The 11,606-nt window shown below is 31.1% G+C and overlaps 1 long non-coding RNA gene across 1 annotated transcript; it reads right to left on the reverse strand.

Moving 5' to 3' along the window:
- Nucleotides 1-4,549: 4,549 nt before the first annotated feature.
- On the reverse strand, nt 4,550-10,936 carry LOC127730376 (uncharacterized). Its single transcript, XR_007995085.1, has 2 exons — nt 10,875-10,936; nt 4,550-10,122 (listed from the first exon to the last, which is right to left on the reverse strand). It is a non-coding gene; the product is annotated as an uncharacterized LOC127730376 (long non-coding RNA).
- Nucleotides 10,937-11,606: the final 670 nt, after the last annotated feature.

An 11,606-nucleotide genomic window follows, 5' to 3' on the forward strand; every position in this document is an offset into this window, starting at 1 on the left:
ATTGTATATATAAACCAAATTTGTAAACAAAATTTATCAAAAAATATCAATAATAATAAAATAAATGTTAAGAAAACAAAATGTCAAAGTGGCTTGGTACTTAAACGGCTTCATGGTGCCAAGAAAAATATCCTTTGCATGATTGAAATTTAATAAATCTTCATTTATCAAGGCTAATGAACAATTTCTTAAACTGTAAAAAGAATATATGTAATAAAAAGTAAATATTTCAAGATATTTATCTTATAAATTCAAACAATTGTCAACAAATTATTTGTGACTTTTTGTCCTATGACTTTTGTCCTATCAAATTTGTGACTGTCTGTCCTGTCTGGCAGTTGTTATCAAATAGTCCGTTTCTTTGTATGTTGGCGTTTGTTTTTGTAGCAGTTCAGTGTTTATGTTGTTCTGTTGATTTCCTCTTATAGTTGATGTGTTTCCCTCGGTTTTGGTTTGTTACCCGGATTTGTTTCAGTTAAATCGATGTATGACTATTAAACAGCGGTATACTACTGTTGCCTTTATCTGTGACTTTCTGTCCGCTTACCTTACAAACTGTGAACTTTGAAATTATCTTTATATAGGAAACTTTTGTATCATCACCTTTGAAAACTCATTTTAAACTGACTAGAATAAGTAAACTATCGTTATATAAAATGTAGATCTTGTTTGAAGATATCTTTCGATAAGTTAAACCATGGAAATATTATATTGTCAATATAATATTTTCATGGTTAAAATTTGATAAATTTGCAAAATAAACCATTTTATTAAGTTGTTGGCTCTTCTCTTTTGTCTAACGCCTTATCAATTGAGTTGTTATACATCTGTATAAACGACTTACCAAACAAAACCCATGATTCCCTAGGGTAATTATCACAGTTATGGTGATTAATCGATTACAATGGTTTTACTATACTTACCCTCCTATGCTGTTTAAATATTGTCGAACGTTATTCATATCGTTTTTATTTTTGATAAATGCTGGTGTCTCCCCATGGTTACTACATCTATCTCTTCCTTTATCATATTTTTCAGCGACTTTGAACAGTTGATAAATGTAATTACTTTTACTCAAACCTTAAAAACAACATAACGTATTCTTTAGGCAAACCGATAATGACACATTTCATTGCTTTTCCTCTATCTGTATTCGGCGTACATCAAAATAAACTTCAACCTTTTATATGAATTTGAAATGAATACAAGCATCACCAACCTATTCCCTGACACTGATATAGTCTTGTTCAATAGCTTGGCAATGGTTCATTGACTTCTGATACTGTTGATGATATTTTCGCTGGTTTGTAATAAGAAACGATGATACATGTAAAAGCACATTTTACTCCCGCATTCAGAATTTTGGATCATCTATATCTTTATTTATAAACTTTGTGTTCATAATGTTTGTAGCGTTATTGTGCAAGTTTAATTCTCCTATGTAAAGAATATTAGCGCTTCGGACGCATGCAATTTATAACGTGTTGTTATCATTTTTTACATGTACCTATATTGGATTGGGGACATTGTGACAACATATACCCCAAAATCTGTTAAAAAATTAATTTTACGGTCCTAAAATCTGTCGGTACCTATATGTTTTTTCTTTGATTGTTAATGCCGTCTTTACACTAAATTTATTGGATGTTGGATGTGTACTTATTGATATTTTAGTCTTAGATGCATGATTTTTTATTAGTTTTTTTTTTGGCTTTGAACTATATTTCAGTAACTGCGAGTACTCTCAGATCTGTACATTGTGTCTTTTATGTTTTTGTTAGAGTGTTGTGTGCTTGTGCTTTGTATCGATCTGATTAGTTAAGCCCTTTTCAACTGATTTTTATAGTATGTTCCTATTTTGTACTGTTACTCGACTGTCCCAGGAAAGGGGGAGAGTTTGGCGCCAGAAAACATGTTCAACCCCGCCACATTCTGTATTTACCCGTCCCTAGTCAGGAGCCTGTAATTCAGTGGTTGTCGTTTGATGATGTATATCATATTTGTTTTTCGTTTATTATTTTGTACATAAATCAGTTAGTTTTCTCGTTTGAATTGTTTTAGATTTGTCATTTCGGGGACTTTTATAGCTTAATATACGGTATGGGTTTTGCTCATTGTTGAAGGCCGTACGGTGACCTAAACTTGTTAAATTCTATTTCATTTTGACTCTGGTAGAGAGTTCTCTCATTGACAATCATACCATCTTTTTAATTTCATATGATACTATCACCCGCTTTAGTTTTTTTTAACATCTGTTTTCTTTGTGTTTGCTGATGCAGTTCTGTTATGGAATATCTGAGTTAGAGGTGACCACTGATATTTTATACTTGCCTTGACCACCCTTGTTTCCTCTTTTCCGTATTCATCACCTCAATGCGAGTTACCGACGTTTTTTACTTGAATGAACCACATGATTGTTGCAACTAGTGACACATGAATTGATAACACTTCCGGAGCACATGAATGCACTCCCTGATTTTCAGTTCGGTTTTCAATGTTTAGGTTTTGAAATTCTGTGTTATATTTTGAGAATAATTGTTTGCTTGTCTGTATGTTCTTTTTTTTTTTCTGTTCGTTGTTCTGTCTTTTTTCGCAGACTTATGGTTTTTGATTACACTTTTTGTATCTTCTCCTTTTTCGTGATCAAACATCACAATGTTACCTACTGACCATATATGTTTTTTTTATCAATTCTTTTTTAGTAATTTGAAGCTGGATTAAATCAAATCGTATAACTACTGAAAAGGTAACTTACCAAATTGCAGTGAAAACACAAAATGAAGGATGCATGTGATTTTAAAATCCATTAGACTGTTTTAACGAAGTAGTTTCGGCATAAATCAATCCATTCTCATATATCAGCAGTATATGTCAATCGTTATAGACCATGCATACTGTTATAACACTCATGTACTTACTGAATCTCACTTAAACAGTTAAATTGTATTTGCTTAAACATTGTTACATTAACTTGTACATACGTCATCTAGCTGATTGTAGGTATCTTTTGATCAATAGCGGGATGGATACCTAACATTTGACAAAAATTAGGTAGATAATTCATAATGAAAATAAGTTATCTTTGTTTGAATTTTAACTTTTAATTTGATCGATAAAACAGTAGATCACTTATAGAATAAAATAACATATGATACTAATTACAATAAACAAAACACAGTTATATCTGTCTCCGGACGTACGCTGAAAACATTCGTACATTTACTTAAAAGTTCCATTAATCGAACTTGAGCTGCCATTTGATAAGGGACTTTCTGTTTTGAATTTTCCTTGGAGTTCGGTATTTTTGTATTTTACTTTTTAGTGACTGACAAATGCCGAAAACATATGGAATGGTTTTAATCGCCCATCATCTGCTCATGGCAATTTGTAAACTTTTCTCGCTCAAAGATGAAGGGTAAGTTAGATAATTGCAGTGGAAATCTCAAACTTTCAATCCCGGTCGATTCAATCTATAGGACCTACCTAGAGGATTCACTGTTTTTTCGCGTCCTTGACATGTTACCTGTGAAAGACGATAAATCCGTATTATTTTAGTGATACTCTTTGGTAATAAAATATCTATTCAAATTTGCAAGAACTTTTATGCTTTACAACGTGGCAGCCTCAGTCAACAGCGTTAATGCGCAAGTACAACTGTTGTACACAAAGGTTAACGATTGGATTCAATAAAGTATTATCTTTTATTTTAATTTTATTATTTTCTTATTTCTGTGTCAATATGAAGACTGCGTTCTCTAATATGAGGCAGTAGTTACCAATGAGAGAGGACAAGGTCCGTATAAATAATATTTAAATATTTTTTGCGAAGTTAAAACTACAGTTCATCTTATCAGGGGACGACCCTTTGATATTCTATGAGGTGAGTGGGCTAGAAGATTTTGTCAGTGAAAGCCACTCGAAAATTAATTTTCTATTTTGTACACAATTATTCCTGCAAATAACTGCAATTCGTGTTTCAGTATGTTCGTTATTATCCTGTCTTGGACAAGATTATTTATTTTCAGTTTTTTCAAGGCCAGAATATTCATTTTCAACATGTTCGTATAGTTGCCACTGGAATTTGATAAAATTAAAAAAAAAAAAACATCAATTTTATATAATTTAAACTGAAAAAGGATTCCTCACTCAGACACAGTTCAGACTGCTTCATAATTTGATGTAGAAATTGACCGTGAGGGTCGGTCTTCATTTCAAGTATTTAGAAGATATAAAAAATAAGATTTATAAATTCCCTTGAAAACTAAAAACATTTTCTAATTTAACATCCCCTATCGTCTGAACAATCTATCGTCGGAATTGATTTTTTCCATATATTATAAATAGTCCGACAAAATTGAAACTTTACTCAGTTGGTTACGGACAGTAAAAATGAAAGAAAAGCTTTTAGATATTTGACTATGTCAATTATGTATTATATTTGTATAGGCAACAATCATGTATATTTGTTTAATAATGGATGTTTATGAACATAGCGAACGACAAATCAATCTCCAAGCAAATCATATTTATAGGCTGGACAAGACAAATAGACATGAAAGATATTTTATTCAACCTCATAATGTACATATATATAAACATAAACAAATATAAAAGGTAAACAACAGCGTATACATAAGCCACTCTAAAAAGAATTATGAGAACCTGATTTAAACACATATGACATATACATAAAACTAATGTATATGTTACAGGTATTTTCTAAATTTAGGCATTCTGTAAAATGATAGAAAAAATATAGGCATTTTATAAAATGCTTGCAAAAATTGAAAGGCATTTTACAAAATGCCTGATATTATTTCATAGAATGAAATGTTAAAAAAACTGAACCATTGAAAGTAGAGAACAACAAAGATTTATGATCTATTAATTAAAGAATTTTAACGCTTGCATTTTAAGAGCTTTATAGATTAGTGATTAAATCTACAGTATTTGAAATTCCTTCAAACACTGACCTCCACCATTATTTGTTATTTAATCAAATGTTTTGATGGCAGGTTCTGTTTCTTATTTCTCCTGATTTTATGCAAATACATCGTTTAGCGTAAAATATGGTCTTAGCACTACAACCACATTGTGTTAAAACTTAGGACCATGACACATTCAGCCCTGTCAAAACTTTTTCTGATAAAGCACTAACGTTCATAAAACATGCGGTTTCGCAAACAGCACATACATGAATATCTTCTTTTTTATGTGTTCCTAAAAAGTAAAATAACAAAAATACCGAACTCCAAGGGAAATTCAAAACGGAAAGTCATTTATAAAAAGGCAAAATCAAAAGCTCAAACACATCAAACGAATGGAAAACAACTGTCATATTCCTGACATGGTACAGGCATTTCCAAATGTAGAAAATGGTGGATTAAACCTTGTTTTATAGCTAGCTAAACCTCTCACTTGTATAACAGTCGCATAGAATTCCATTATATTGACAACAACAAACAGAGATAATTAGTGAAAATGTCAAAAATTGGGGAACAGCAGTCAACATTGTAATGTAATCTTTATCACTATAAAAACAAATAACTATTTCAACAAAGAAAAACAAAATGGCATATAGACACTCTATAGACAAAGTACATAAGCAAAAATGAAAACAAGAATACAAAATTGACCATAGCACAATAACACAATGGTGCCGAGCCACGCCAAAAGTATATTACCAAAAATAAGGTTAAAAATGTAAAAGGACAAATAAAAGAAACACTATAACACGTTATTAAGATGATAAACAACGTCAGTACCTAGAATCTATACTTCAAGACCATCAAAAAGATTCTAAGTAATATTTACATTATTAGGTTGACTTATATATTTTAGCTTATCAGAGCATTCTACAGGCTGAAGCAGATCTTCATACGGGTGATGCATGCATAGCAGGAGACATTTACCCTGTCAACGCACCCGGTCTCACTTCCTATGGAGTTCATGCGATTCCCTTAGATTTTCTTTGTTACCTTGATTTGTCTTTTCTTGATCGATTTTCGAGATTTTTTTAAACATCTTTGAATTACTGTTCCGTTAATTCAACAGATTGTAAAGACCCAATAATTCACTTGAGGCAGTGAAGATGAAAAACGCATATCTTTGCATCACAACCAAACATGCCCTTGTATGGTGAAACCCATGCTTAAAAGACGAATCCGTTTGAATGTGCAGGACGTATAAATTTGCATTCTTTCTGAATAGGGATGTTTAACCTGATGCCTCGTGTAAGCAGAGTACGTTAAGAACTCGGTGACCGTTCGTTCCGTAGGTGGCATGTTGGAAGTCACCATTTCTGTCCCTATTCAACATACCTTCATTTCAGTCGACAATCAAAATTCCTGTCCTTTATCCGGGTCAATCCATTGCACAATACTTACCCATTTAACTAATTATCAATTTGTTCTCGTCCTAAATAATAAATTCATTTGTAAATTTTATCCTATTGTAAAAACAATTTGTCCTTCTGCCATCGTGACAAGAAGATTATAAAACAAAGTGAGTAAAATTCATACTAAATGTAATTTCACAAAAAAAGAACTCATCATAGACATACAAACTTGCCAAGCTTGTATTTGAAGAATAAACTTTATATTACCGAACCATTTGCTATTTTCTTTGCAAGATATTTGTGTTTTTGGTCATATGTATGTCAATAATATTCTTTTTCTCCTAATTACCGGAAATTGCACAGACAATTTTTTGAATTTTGTTTTGAAATTTTAGTCATTTACAAAATGACTAAGGGAGCAACCATTTAACTTCAGAGGAGGGGGGTTATGGTTTTTTTGTCTGAGTCAGAAAATTTTGGGGATCAGAATATTTTTTAAGGAAAAAACCATAACCCTCCCCTCCCCCTTGAAGTTAAATGGTCGTTCCCTAAGTATTTTTAGTCACTTGCTATAATGCCTGTCAATGTTATGCATTTCATAAATTACCTAAAAGTTCTTTCATTTTACAATATAGTTTAGAACATACCTAAAACAAGTATTACACCTATGTGTTACATAGACATATAAAAAATTAAACAACATCAAATTCATAAGCCACTCGGAAAAAAAATCTTTTGGATTTTACAACAATATTATCTAAATCCTCTTGAAACAAATACCAATACTGACGATTTGATCTTTGAAAAATACTTCCCGATTATTTATAAAGAAATTACGAAACTCTTTCTTTTGATTTCGCGTTTTACACTTTATCCACATTTTTCAGTAATTACACACTTCATTCAAGAGAACTGCTAAATCACCATTCACCATGGTTTCTGTGTTGATGGACATATACTTGGTGTTCAACGTAATTTTCGTGGATATTCAAAGCGAGAAGTACCAACAATATTCCATTGAAAGTATACTAAATAAAATTATCACAAAAATTGTTCTCTATCTTTGATATCTCATTGATATTTTGGTTGTGGAGAGATAGTTCTTGTCACAGTGTTGGTAGATCGAGTAAGTGTTACTGTTTCTTTGATATTAACAATACACCAATTTCTGCTCATTCAAACATATTCGATATACTGAATTAAACAAATTGTGATGATGCATTAAAATTTTCTACATTTTTCAGAATACTGAAATGCATTTTTCAAAATACTGAAATGCAATAATGACTATTTAATCCTCAATAATGATAAAATCAGCATGCTTGAATTATTAGTTTTAATAAATAGTTTTTTTTTTATATATATATAAAGTATGGTAAGCATAAACACTGATATCTTCGTTTACTATAAAAATTGACGACAATCTCTTTTTATGGATACGTTTCGAAAGCAAATTGTATTCAAATATAATTGCATCACGGATGGTTGAAAAATAGTGGGGAATGAAACTAATGTTGATGTATAATAGTTTATTGGGAGCACTGGATACTATGATAAGACTATAATGTACTGTACGCAATTAACTACAATAGAGGGTCGAAAACAATCAAATCAACTCTTATTTGGATACAAATAATTTGTTTAGTTCGGTCACAATACTGATTAAAAGTTATTTAAACAAAATTATACAGATGTATATTTTGATAATTTCTTGTACTGGAATATTGAATATACTTGCAAATACATATTGTCTGAACTTCATTATTTACCGAGAAAAAATAGTGAATTTAACGAATAAGAACCGTTTGCTTTACTGATCTTTTAAAATATATAAATGCTTGCTGCATATTGATAAACAAAAATTGGCAAAACATTATACACAATCATATAGGGATGCTCTTCCTATATATTAAATTGAGTGCCTATATATCTGAGATGAAATCTATTATATAAGTAAACAATGGTGCAATTTAAAAATATTTTTTTGATAAATGGCTTTTTACTAGAATGTAAATATTTTCCAGTAGCAAATTTCGATTTTCAATAAAAACTTAATCATTATAAATAGGCATATTACGGACGGAAATCCGACGTAAACATTCATATAAACATTACATCTCTAATTGTATATTGTCCGTATATAGTTATCCTTGACATTTCTCCCCGGTTCTAAAACTGTTTATTTCAAGTTTTTATGTGTTATACATTTTCACTGTAAACTAATTGATTTTATCTCAATTTCACACGTACTTGTCTGTGAAAAAGTAAAGTTAAGGTATATATGTATATTTCGTGATCTCTTTTTTCAGGACGTCAAATTTAAGGCAATTAAATTTATCAAAAATTCATAAAAGTAATGGTTTAAAACATATCTTCTCATTTGAATACTTCCGATATCTCCTTCAAAGATAGCACTTTTTTTTCTTCATGAATGTAAAAATTATTCTTAAATATATTTAAACACTTAAAACTGGGAACGTAATTACCATAAAAAGCACTTACCATATCATACATGTACTAAACACATATCTAATTTTTGCAAATACATATATTTATAGGATGCACATTAATCACAATGATAAACGTTTTTGTTACAGTTTTGTTTGAGTTATCTCTCTTGTTTCATGGTATTCAGTTTTTCAATGTTCAACTTACTATGAACGATTGTAGGTAACTTTTTAATTTTAACTTATCAGGCTTACCAGGGTCTAATGAGCCGGGGTTGGGGTGCATATAAGGGACTAATGAGCCGGGGGCATAAGTTAGGATTATAAAATTTATATTTCCTTACTAATTTTAAATGTACATTATACTTCGGTATCAATTTTTCATTACAAATGGTGAAATATATTTGATACTTCTTATATACAGTTTGTACAAAAAAATGATACAAATAATCTGGCCAAAAGTTAGCATATCAACCTCCTTAGATTTACAGAAAAAAAGCACATTATGATTAAATCAATCTATGTTAAAGTCATTTTCTGTCATTATGTTTACAGATGTAAATTCAGGAACAAAGGATCGTGACTCAGAACATGTTTTAAATCGGGTGCTTGTACATGATAAGTATATCGGAGTAGTGGTTTAATTTCGAACACATGAACATCGCCTACCATCGTTACCATTGGCTGTGAAATAACAAAGAATCCAGTTTTGGTCGGATATTTATCCTCTTTTGAGCATTCAGATAAGTAAAAATGCTGATATTCACTTAGGATTTCTTTCATAGTATTATACTTCAAGTTGAAGTCACCACCTATTAAAATATAAACTGGTTTTCCTACCATAAACATATCCACAAGAGTAAGCATATCTTTAAGAACCCGTTTTCTTTTTTCCATATCTGCATACGCTGGTCCACTCCATGATATGAAAATAAATTTAAAATCGTTGCTCAACATCTGAAGTTGTGCCACACATAACCTCGGCATTACTTCATTTTCGGTGCTTAAAATGCCAGTTTTCTCCAATTCATCACAAAGAACACTGACTTGCCTTCTTAAAGTTGCACAGCCTCTGGTTTCAAAAATCTGAGTTCGAAACAGAACAGCGGCCTGCTTGCTGCCGAGGCATCCAAATTTTGGATACCGCCCCGTCCTTGGTAGAAAGCTATCGATGTTGATATCCGATTCTTGAATAAGAACTATGCTAGCTTTGGTTTCCAATATAATTTCTCGTCTGGCCTGTTTTCTTTTTCCGATGACGTCTACATCTCTGTTGATATTCGTTGAGTGTTGTCCGCTCGCATTCATTATCAGAACAGTTGCCATCTTGCAATTCAGCTTTATACAAAAAATCAAACAGTGATTATAATCTTTTGGATCCTGTAAAACTACTATTCACTTAAAGACATTTTGGTATCTGATTGAAGCTCTGTTCAATTAAAACAACATTATGAAATTATTGCTGTTATATACTTTCATGTTATGGACTTCTTGTGTCAGTTGATGCTCTTGTTTAGCTATTAGTTAAATATTGTGAAGAATTTGTAATTTAGAACAATTGCAATTTGTATTTACTATCAATACAGTTTGGCAGCTGCATTATTTAACTGTGTGGTATAAATATAATCTCCAATGATTAACAAGCTTGATGTTTTACTCACAAATGTATATACTTAACATTAAGCACTGCCCCCTTATGTGTAAAGTTACCTTATATATGTTTTAGATTCAACTGGATTATACTTATTTATTGTTGTGTTTATACCAGATTATAAGTCCCCAAAACGTCTTATAATGTCCTTACAATAAAGTGGCAGTTTTATGTATAAGACTCTAGCATGAAGTCGTGCAAATATTTCAATAATACACTAAATCAAAGATAGTGTGCTTCTTTTATCCAAATATGCTGAGAGGTTCGCAATATACTGATAACTGTACAAACATTCTGTGTACAAAATTCCAACTTATATAGCCAGTGCTATTACCTATTAAAGTATAAAATATCATAAAACGAACTGTAAAAAAAATGATTTAATTGTAAATTGAATTGAATATTAAAAATATTAACAGAATAATTATACGATACTCACTTAAAAATTATATCGCTTCGTTAAAAAATAAGGTATTGTATGACTTGTCATGCTTTCATTCATTTGTATTAAAGAATGTTTTAGATTTATTGTGTTAATTACAATTGAAAAGTAAAACAAGTAAAACAATACCTTCATGGTATGCTAACTTAAAATAAACATCGGTGAACAATTAATTTTATATGATAGAATTAATGAGGGAGCGAGAATGTCATACGCTATAAATATAATACTACGTACAGTCACTGATAGCCTGCTTTCAACTAACAGATATGGCATGTATTCCCAAACTTAAATATCAATCTATCGTATGAATATTTCCCTTACGATCAGGTATTTTACAGACTATTTCAAAAACCGATTCATTATAGATAAAGGTTCTTCGAATTTAAAGGGATATGATTTCTTTGCGAGCAGCACTTGTTTCTTGAATAAACTTCATCATGTGTCTTCGAGACCAACATTTTGGAAACTAAAATTATGAATTATTGGAGAGCACAAAACCCAAAGGGTCTGAATAGTACTATCAAAACTGTCTTTGGTCCACAATGCTCTTCAACTTCTTACTTGATTTGGCCTTTTTTACTTTGTGACTCGTCTTTTGTAGACGAAACGCACGTCTAAATTTGAATCCTGGTATCTATGATGAGTTTATTAACAACCATTGGGTCGATGTCACTGCTAGTGGAGATTTCCTCCCCGAGGGTATAACAAACCCAGTAGTAACCACTT

This window comes from Mytilus californianus, unplaced genomic scaffold (assembly GCF_021869535.1).
Source record: "Mytilus californianus isolate M0D057914Y unplaced genomic scaffold, xbMytCali1.0.p SCAF_2, whole genome shotgun sequence".
NCBI lineage: Eukaryota > Metazoa > Mollusca > Bivalvia > Mytilida > Mytilidae > Mytilus > Mytilus californianus.